Source organism: Pseudophryne corroboree, chromosome 3, assembly GCF_028390025.1.
Source record: "Pseudophryne corroboree isolate aPseCor3 chromosome 3, aPseCor3.hap2, whole genome shotgun sequence".
NCBI classification, from domain to species: domain Eukaryota; kingdom Metazoa; phylum Chordata; class Amphibia; order Anura; family Myobatrachidae; genus Pseudophryne; species Pseudophryne corroboree.
The window spans coordinates 6,250,172-6,260,603 of record NC_086446.1 but is presented as its reverse complement, the minus strand read 5'-3'; the positions used below and the strand labels follow the sequence as shown (position 1 = coordinate 6,260,603).

General features: G+C 50.7%; 1 protein-coding gene across 2 annotated transcripts in view; it reads left to right on the top strand.

Moving 5' to 3' along the window:
• Positions 1-859: 859 nt before the first annotated feature.
• Positions 860-10,432, top strand: part of LOC135054512 (zinc finger protein OZF-like) — a 55,540-nt gene continuing 45,967 nt past the window's right edge. For both annotated transcript variants that reach the window (XM_063957639.1, XM_063957638.1), the window contains exon 1: positions 860-1,117. The gene's annotated coding sequence lies outside the window, so the exon portion shown is untranslated. The remainder of the gene's footprint in view (positions 1,118-10,432) is intronic.

Below are 10,432 nucleotides of genomic sequence, written 5' to 3'. Positions count from 1 at the left end.
TCACTTTTTCTTCGAAAAAGCTCTTCTTAGGGCTGCCCAGAGCAGCCCCTGTTATGTGCCTGCTATCTGCAGCACCAACTACAAAACTGAGCTCCTGTGCAGGGAGGCGGGGTTATAGAGGATGCGGCGCTATGCATTCTGGGAAGTCAAAGCTTTTCAGCCTGTTGGTGCCTCGGATCAAGATCCTACTCTACACCCCTATGTCTATCCTTGTGGAGCCCAGTGTACCCCGCAGCAGAAATTATTCTTATTTTTAAAAGGACTTTCTATACCCGAATTAACGTCCCATTATTTGTGCGTATGTGGACACATAACTCATTAAGAGACCGTAATATCGATATTCTCTCCTTCATTAAATCTAACATACGGTATTTTTTTTATAATATAATTGTGCACCTGGTATGGACTTTCTGTCCTTTCCGGGATACCAATTAGAAATTAAGGTATTTCAAATGAAGGGCTCAGCATGCTAAGGCGACGGCAACTATGTAGACACGAGAATGTCAACACGGTCATCCCGCCGACAACGGTCTTCTGGCAAGTCTAATTGTACCACCATCGTAACGGTCGACATTTCAATGCAGACACGGCGCCCGCGCATCCCCATAATTGTGAATAACTCCCTCGCGAAATGAGGATAGACGGAAGAATATGGGGCGTTGTATCAATGCTTCCGAGAGACTTGCATATCGCAGCCCACCACGTGCACCTTCCCCCTCCTGCGAGATGTAAGATGGCCGCCGTCTCAGGCCAAAGGGGCTGTTCTCTGTGAGACGATCACATTCCACACATTGACCTAATTGGGTATCATATCATAGCACCTCCTCCTCCCCCTCCAAATACCGGGCACGCCGGGTCGGAAGGTTGGTTCTATATCGGAGGGGCTGAAGGGACCTTGTGACGTTTTGAGGGGAGGAGAGCCGATGAGACCCCAGGCTCCCCCCTCCCTGCCGCATCTCTCCTGTAGCCGCCGTCACTCCTGAAGTAAACGACAGTGGCGCAGAACACTACTTCCGGTCTATGCGTTCCACAGGCCGGAAGTGGTGTCTGCGGCTATTTCCGGGTGTCTCTCGAGCCGTGCAACGGAGGAAGACATCGTAGTGTTGGGCAACAGCAGGTAATGGTGTCCTTATATACAGGGGGAGCGGCCTGTGGTGTCCTTATGTACAGGGGGAGCGGCCTGTGGTGTCCTTATATACTGGGGGAGCTGCCTGTGGTGTCCTTATAGACATGGGGAGCGGCCTGTAGTGTCCTTATAGACAGGGGGAGCGGCCTGTAGTGTCCTTATAGACAGGGGGAGCGGCCTGTAGTGTCCTTATAGACAGGGGGAGCGGCCTGTGGTGTCCATATACACAGGGGAAGCGGCCTGTGGTGTCCATATACACAGGGGAAACGGCCTGTGGTGTCCATATACACAGGGGAAGCGGCCTGTGGTGTCCTTATACACAGGGGGATCTGCCTGTGGTGTCCTTATACACAGGGGGATCTGCCTGTGGTGTCCTTATACACAGGGGGATCTGCCTGTGGTGTCCTTATAGACGGGGAGCAGCCTGTGCTGTCCGTCTATACAGGGGGAGTGTCCTGTGCTGTCCTTCTATACCAGGGGTGGGGAACCTTTTCTCTGACGCCCTAGTGGATGCTGGGAACTCCGTAAGGACCATGGGGAATAGACGGGCTCCGCAGGAGACTGGGCACTCTAAAAGAAAGATTAGGTACTATCTGGTGTGCACTGGCTCCTCCCTCTATGCCCCTCCTCCAGACCTCAGGTAGAATCTGTGCCCGGCCAGAGCTGGGTGCTCCTAGTGGGCTCTCCTGAGCTTGCTAGAAAGAAAGTATTTGTTAGGTTTTTTATTTTCAGTGAGATCTGCTGGCAACAGACTCACTGCTACGTGGGACTGAGGGGAGAGAAGCGAACCTACCTGCTTGCAGCTAGCTTGTGCTTCTTAGGCTACTGGACACCATTAGCTCCAGAGGGTTCGAACACAGGGCCTGACCTCGATCGACCGTTCCCGGAGTCGCGCCGCCGTCCCCCTTGCAGAGCCAGAAGAGAAGCGATGAAATCGGCGGCAGAAGACTCCTGTCTTCATTAAGGTAGCGCACAGCACCGCAGCTGTGCGCCATTTCTCCCACAGCACACCACACACTCCGGTCACTGTAGGGTGCAGGGCGCTGGGGGGGGCAGCAATAAGAATACCTTTGGCATAAAAAAGACACATAATACAGTCTGTGACTGTATATGTGTAAAACCCCTGCCATTTTTTAGTCAGAAACAGCGGGACAGAAGCCCGCCGCTGAGGGGGCGGGGCCTTCTTCCTGAGCACACCAGCGCCATTTTCCCTTCACAGCTCCACTGGAAGCAGCTCCCCAGGCTGTCCCCTGCAGTATCCTGATACAAGAAGGGTAAAAAAGAGAGGGGGGGCACATAAATTTAGGCACAAATAAGATAATTAAGCAGCTATTGGGAAAAATCACTTATTATAGTGTAAATCCCTGTGTTATATAGCGCTGTGGTGTGTGCTGGTATACTCTCTCTCTGTCTCCCCAAAGGACTTTGTGGGGTCCTGTCCTCAGTCAGAGCATTCCCTGTGTGTGTGCGGTGTGTCTGTACGGCTGTGTCGACATGTTTGATGAGGAGGGTTACGTGGAGGAGGAGCAAGGGCAGATAAGTGTGGTGTCGCCCCCGACGGGGCCGACACCTGATTGGATGGATATGTGGAAGGTCTTAACTGACAGTGTCAACTCCTTACACAAAAGGTTCGATGACGCAGCAGCCTTGGGACAGCCGGGGTCTCAGCCCGCGCCTGCCCAGGCGACTCAGAAGCCGTCAGGGGCTCATAAACGCCCGCTAGCTCAGATGGTAGACACAGATGTCGACACAGAGTCTGACTCCAGTGTAGATGAGGATGAGACAAATGTACAGTCTACAAAGGCCATCCGATGCATGATTACTGCAATGAAAGATGTATTGCACATTTCTGACGTTAACCCGGTTACCACCAAGAGGGGTATTATGTTTGGGGAGAAAAAGCAGCCAGTGACTTTTCCCCCATCTGATGAATTAAACGAATTGTGTGAAGAAGCGTGGAGTTCCCCTGATAAGAAACTAGTGATTTCTAAGAGGTTACTGATGGCGTACCCTTTCCCGCCAACGGATAGGTTACGTTGGGAAACATCCCCTAGGGTGGACAAGGCGCTCACACGCTTATCTAAAAGGGTGGCACTGCCGTCTCAGGATACGGCCGCCCTAAAGGAGCCTGCTGATAGAAAGCAGGAAGCTATCCTGAAGTCTGTGTATACACACTCTGGTACTCTACTGAGACCTGCTATTGCTTCATCCCGGATGTGTAGTGCTGCAGCAGCATGGACTGATACCCTGTCAGACAACATTGATTCCCTCGACAGGGATACTATTTTGCTAACCCTAGAACATATAAAAGACGTTGTCTTATATATGCGGGATGCCCAGAGGGACATTTGCCTGCTGGCATCTAGAATTAATGCAATGTCCATTTCTGCCAGGAGAGTATTATGGACTCGGCAGTGGACAGGTGATGGTGATTCTAAAAAACACATGGAGGTTTTACCTTTATAAGGGTGAGGAATTGTTTGGGGACGGTCTCTCGGACCTCGTATCCACAGCGACAGCTGGGAAGTCGACTTTTTTACCTCAGGTTTCCTCACAGCCAAAGAAAGCACCGTATTATCAGGTACAGTCCTTTCGGCCTCAGAAAGGCAAGCGGGCCAGAGGCCCATCCTTTCTGCCCAGAGGCAAGGGTAGAGGGAAAAAGCTGCACCAGACAGCCAGTTCCCAGGAACAAAAATCCTCCCCTGCTTCCACTAAGTCCACCGCATGACGCTGGGGCTCCACAGGTGGAGCCAGGTGCGGTGGGGGCGCGTCTCCGGAACTTCAGCGACCAGTGGGTTCGCTCGCAGGTGGATCTCTGGGCTGTACAAATTGTATCTCAGGGATACAAGCTGGAGTTCGAGGCGACTCCCCCTCGCCGTTACGTCAAATCAGCCTTGCCAGCTTCCCCCATGGAAAGGGAGGTAGTACTGGTGGCAATTCACAAGCTGTACCTCCAGCAGGTGATAATCAAGGTCCCCCTCCTTCAACAGGGAAGGGGTTACTATTCCACAATGTTTGTGGTACCGAAACCGGACGGTTCGGTGAGTCCCATTCTGAATTTAAAATCCTTGAACACTTATATAAAGAAGTTCAAGTTCAAAATGGAATCGCTCAGGGCGGTTATTGCAAGCCTGGAAGAGGGGGATTTTATGGTGTCGCTGGACATCAAGGATGCTTACTTGCATGTCCCCATTTACCCACCTCACCAGGAGTACCTCAGGTTCGTGGTACAGGACTGTCATTACCAATTCCAGACGTTGCCGTTTGGTCTCTCCACGGCACCGAGAATATTTACCAAGGTAATTGCCGAAATGATGATACTCCTTCGGAAGAAGGGAGTTATAATTATCCCGTACTTGGACGATCTCCTCATAAAGGCGAGGTCCAGAGAGCAGTTGTTGGTCAGCGTAACACTCTCTCAGGAAGTGTTGCAACAGCACGGCTGGATTCTGAATATCCCAAAGTCGCAGCTGATTCCTGCGACGCGTCTGCTTTTCCTGGGCATGATTCTGGACACAGAACAGAAGAAGGTGTTTCTCCCGGTGGAGAAGGCCCAGGAATTGTCATCTCTGGTCAGGGACCTCCTGAAACCAAAACAGGTGTCGGTGCATCACTGCACGCGAGTCCTGGGAAAGATGGGGGCTTCTTACGAAGCAAGTCCCTTCGGCAGGTTCCATGCAAGGATCTTTCAGTGGGATCTGTTGGACAAATGGTCCGGATCGCATCTTCAGATGCATCGGTTGATCACCCTGTCGCCAAGGGCCAGGGTGTCTCTGATGTGGTGACTGCAGAGTGCTCATCTTCTTGAGGGCCGCAGGTTTGGCATACAGGACTGGGTCCTGGTGACCACGGATGCAAGCCTCCGAGGATGGGGGGCAGTCACTCAGGGAAGAAACTTCCAAGGACAGTGGTCAAGTCTGGAGACTTCACTACACATAAATATACTGGAACTAAGGGCCATTTACAACGCCCTGAGTCAAGCAGAGCCCCTGCTTCAAAACCAACCAGTACTGATTCAGTCAGACAACATCACGGCGGTCGCCCATGTAAACCGCCAGGGCGGCACAAGAAGCAGGATGGCAATGGCAGAAACCACAAGGATTCTTCGATGGGCGGAGAATCACGTGCTAGCACTGTCAGCAGTGTTCATTCCGGGAGTGTACAACTGGGAAGCAGACTTCCTCAGCAGGCACGACCTCCACCCGGGAGAGTGGGGACTTCATCAAGAAGTCTTCACACAGATTGCAAATCGTTGGGAACGGCCACAGGTGGACATGATGGCGTCCCACCTCAACAAAAAGCTAAAAAAATATTGCGCCAGGTCAAGGGACCCTCAGGCGATAGCTGTGGACGCACTAGTGACACCGTGGGTGTACCAGTCGGTTTATGTGTTCCCTCCTCTTCCTCTCATACCCAAGGTACTGAGGATAGTAAGAAAGAGAGGAGTAAGAACTATACTCATCGTTCCGGATTGTCCAAGAAGAACTTGGTACCCAGAACTACAAGAAATGATCTCAGAGGACCCATGGCCTCTGCCTCTCAGACAGGACCTGTTACAGCAGGGGCCCTGTCTGTTCCAAGACTTACCGCGGCTGCGTTTGACGGCATGGCAGTTGAACGCCGGATCCTAACGCAAAAGGGCATTCCAGATGAAGTGATTCCTATGCTAATAAAAGCTAGGAAGGATGTGACAGCAAAGCATTATCACCGCATATGGCGGAAATATGTTGCTTGGTGTGAGGCCAGGAAGGCCCCAACGGAGGAATTCCAGCTGGGTCGATTTCTGCACTTCCTACAGTCAGGGGTGACTATGGGCCTAAAATTGGGGTCCATAAAGGTCCAGATTTCGGCCCTATCTATTTTCTTTCAAAAAGAACTGGCTTCACTGCCTGAAGTTCAGACGTTTGTTAAGGGAGTGCTGCATATTCAGCCCCCTTTTGTGCCTCCAGTGGCACCTTGGGATCTTAACGTTGTGTTGGATTTCCTGAAATCACACTGGTTTGAGCCACTTAAGACCGTGGAGCTAAAGTATCTCACGTGGAAGGTGGTCATGCTGTTGGCCTTAGCTTCAGCTAGGCGTGTGTCAGAATTGGCGGCTTTGTCATGTAAAAGCCCATACCTGATCTTCCATATGGACAGGGCAGAATTGAGGACTCGTCCCCAATTTCTCCCAAAGGTGGTATCAGCGTTTCATTTGAACCAACCTATTGTGGTGCCTGCGGCTACTCGGGACTTGGAGGACTCCAAGTTACTTGACGTAGTCAGGGCTTTGAAAATCTATGTAGCCAGGACGGCTGGAGTCCGGAAAACTGACTCGCTGTTTATCCTGCATGCACCCAACAAGCTGGGTGCTCCTGCTTCAAAGCAAACTATTGCGTGCTGGATCTGTAACACGATTCAGCAAGCTCATTCTGCGGCAGGATTGCCGCATCCAAAATCAGTGAAAGCCCACTCCACAAGGAAGGTGGGTTCTTCTTGGGCGGCTGCCCGAGGGGTCTCGGCATTACAGCTTTGCCGAGCTGCTACTTGGTCGGGTTCAAACACATTTGCTAAATTCTACAAGTTTGATTTTGATACCCTGGCTGAGAAGGACCTTGAGTTTGCTCATGCGGTGCTGCAGAGTCATCCGCACTCTCCCGCCCGTTGGGAGCTTTGGTATAATCCCCATGGTCCTTACGGAGTTCCCAGCATCCACTAGGACGTCAGAGAAAATAAGAATTTACTCACCAGTAATTCTATTTCTTGTAGTCCGTAGTGGATGCTGGGCGCCCGTCCCAAGTGCGGACTCTCTGCAATACATGTATATAGTTATTGCTTCACTAAAGGGTTATTGTTATGAGCCATCCGTTAAATGAGGCTCAGTTGTTGTTCATACTGTTAACTGGGTATGGTTATCACAAGTTGTACAGTGTGATTGGTGTGGCTGGTATGAGTCTTACCCTGGATTCCAAATCCTTTCCTTGTTGTGTCAGCTCTTCCGGGCACAGTTTCCCTAACTGAGGTCTGGAGGAGGGGCATAGAGGGAGGAGCCAGTGCACACCAGATAGTACCTAATCTTTCTCTATCGTCCTAGTGGATGCTGGGGTTCCTGAAAGGACCATGGGGGATAGCGGCTCCGCAGGAGACAGGGCACAAAAAGTAAAGCTTTAGGATCAGGTGGTGTGCACTGGCTCCTCCCCCTATGACCCTCCTCCAAGCCAGTTAGATTTTTGTGCCCGGCCGAGAAGGGTGCAATCTAGGTGGCTCTCCTAAAGAGCTGCTTAGGAAAGTTTAGCTTAGGTTTTTTATTTTACAGTGAGTCCTGCTGGCAACAGGATCACTGCAACGAGGGACTTAGGGGAGAAGAAGTGAACTCACCTGCGTGCAGGATGGATTGGCTTCTTGGCTACTGGACATCAGCTCCAGAGGGACGATCACAGGTACAGCCTGGATGGTCACCGGAGCCTTGCCGCCGGCCCCCTTGCAGATGCTGAAGTAAGAAGAGGTCCAGAATCGGCGGCAGAAGACTCCTCAGTCTTCTAAAGGTAGCGCACAGCACTGCAGCTGTGCGCCATTTTCCTCTCAGCACACTTCACACGGCAGTCACTGAGGGTGCAGGGCGCTGGGAGGGGGGCGCCCTGGGAGGCAAATGAATACCTATTTTGGCTAAAAATACCTCACATATAGCCTCCGGAGGCTATATGGAGATATTTAACCCCTGCCAGAATCCGTTAAGAGCGGGAGACGAGGCCGCCGAAAAAGGGGCGGGGCCTATCTCCTCAGCACACAGCGCCATTTTCCCTCACAGAAAGGCTGGAGGGAAGGCTCCCAGGCTCTCCCCTGCACTGCACTACAGAAACAGGGTTAAAACAGAGAGGGGGGGCACTAATTTGGCGATATGCTTATATATATATTAAGATGCTATAAGGGAAAACACTTATATAAGGTTGTCCCTATATAATTATAGCGTTTTTGGTGTGTGCTGGCAAACTCTCCCTCTGTCTCTCCAAAGGGCTAGTGGGTCCTGTCCTCTATCAGAGCATTCCCTGTGTGTGTGCTGTGTGTCGGTACGTGTGTGTCGACAGGTAGGAGGACGATGTTGGTGAGGAGGCGGAGCAATTGCCTGTAATGGTGATGTCACTCTCTAGGGAGTCGACACCGGAATGGATGGCTTATTTAGGAAATTACGTGATAATGTCAACACGCTGCAAGGTCGGTTGACGACATGAGACGGCCGACAAACAATTAGTACGGTCCAGACGTCTCAAAAACACCGTCAAGGGTTTTAAAACGCCCGTTTACTTTAGTCGGTCGACACAGACACAGACAGGGACACTGAATCCAGTGTCGACGGTGAATAAACAAACGTATTCCTTATTAGGGCCACACGTTAAAGGCAATGAAGGAGGTGTTACGTATTTCTGATACTACAAGTACCACAAAAGAGGGTATTATGTGGGATGTGAAAAAACTACCATAGTTTTTCCTGAATCAGATAAATTAAATAAAGTGTGTGATGATGCGTGGGTTCCCCCCGATAGAAAATTATGGGCGGTATACCCTTTCCCGCCAGAAGTTAGGGCGCGTTGGGAAACACCCTTTAAGGTGGATAAGGCGCTCACACGCTTATCAAAACAAGTGGCGGTACCGTCTATAGATAGGGCCGTCCTCAAGGACCAGCTGACAAGGCTGGAAAATATAATAAAAAGTATATACACACATACTGGTGTTATACTGCGGCCAGCGATCGCCTCAGCCTGGATGTGCAGAGCTAGGGTGGCTTGGTCGGATTCCCTGACTAAAAATATTGATACCCTTGACAGGGACAGTATTTTATTGACTATAGAGCATGTCTATATATGCGAGATGCACAGAGGGATATTTGCACTCTGGCATCATGAATAAACGCGATGTCCATAACTGCCAGAAGATGTTATGGACACGACAGTGGTCAGGTGATGCAGATTCCAAACGGCACAGTATGGCCGTATACAGGAAGAGGACTTGTTTGGGGTCGGTCCATCGGACCTGGTGGTCACGGCAACTGCTGGAAAATCCACCGTTTTTTACCCTAAGTCACATCTCTGCAGAAAAAGACACCGTCTTTTCAGCCTCAGTCCTCTCGTCCCTATAAGATCATATCTGCCCAGGGATAGAGGAAAGGGAAGAAGACTGCAGCAGGCAGCCCATTCCCAGGAACAGAAGCGTTCCACCGCGTCTGACAAGTTCTCAGCATGGCGCTGAGACCGTACAGGACCCCTGGATCCTACAAGTAGTATCCCGGGGGTACAGATGGGAATGTCGAGACGTTTCCCCTTCGCAGGCTCCTGAAGTCTGCTTTACCAAGTCTCCCTCCGACAAGGAGGTAGTATGGGAAAAAATTCACAAGCTGTATTCCCAGCAGGTGATAATTAAATTACCCCTCCTACTACAGAAAAGGGGTATTATTCCACATTATATTGTGGTACTGAAGCCAGAAGGCTAGGTGAGACTTATTCTAAAAAATTTTTTTGAACACTTACAAAGGTTCAAATTAAGATGAAGTCACTCAGAGCAGTGATAACGAACCAGGAATAAGGGGACTATATAGTGTCCCGGGACATCAGGGATGCTTACCTCTATGTCCCAAATTTGCCCTTCTCACTAAGGGTACCTCAGGTTCGTGGTGCAGAACTGTCACTATCAGTTTCAGACGCTGCCGTTTGGATTGTCCACGGCACCCTGGGGTCTTTACCAAGGTAATGGCCGAATTGATGATTCTTCTTCGAAGAAAAGGCGTCTTAATTATCCCTTACTTGGACGATCTCCTGATAGGGGCATAGTCCAGGGAACAGTTGGAGGTCGGAGTAGCACTATCTCGGATACTGCTACAATCAGCACGGGTGGATTCTAAATATTCCAAAATCGCAGCTGATCCCGACGACACGTCTGCTGTGCCTAGGGATGATTCTGGACACAGTCCAGAAAAAGGTGTTTCTCCCGGAAGAGAAAGCCAGGGAGTTATCCGAGCAAGTCAGGAACCTCCTAAAAACAGTGCATCATTGCACAAGGGTCCTGGTAAAAATGGTGGCTTCCTACGAAGCAATTCCATTCGGCAGATTTCACGTAAGAACTTTTCAGTGGGATCTGCTGGACAAATGGTCCGGATCGCATCTTCAGATGCATCAGCGGATAACCCAATATCCAAGGACAAGGGTGTCTCTCCTGTGGTGGTTATAGAGTGCTCATCTTCTAGAGGGCAGCAGATTCGGCATTCAGGATTGGATGCTGGTAACCACGGAGCCCAGCCTGAGAGGCTGGGGAGCAGTCACACAAGGAAAAAATTTC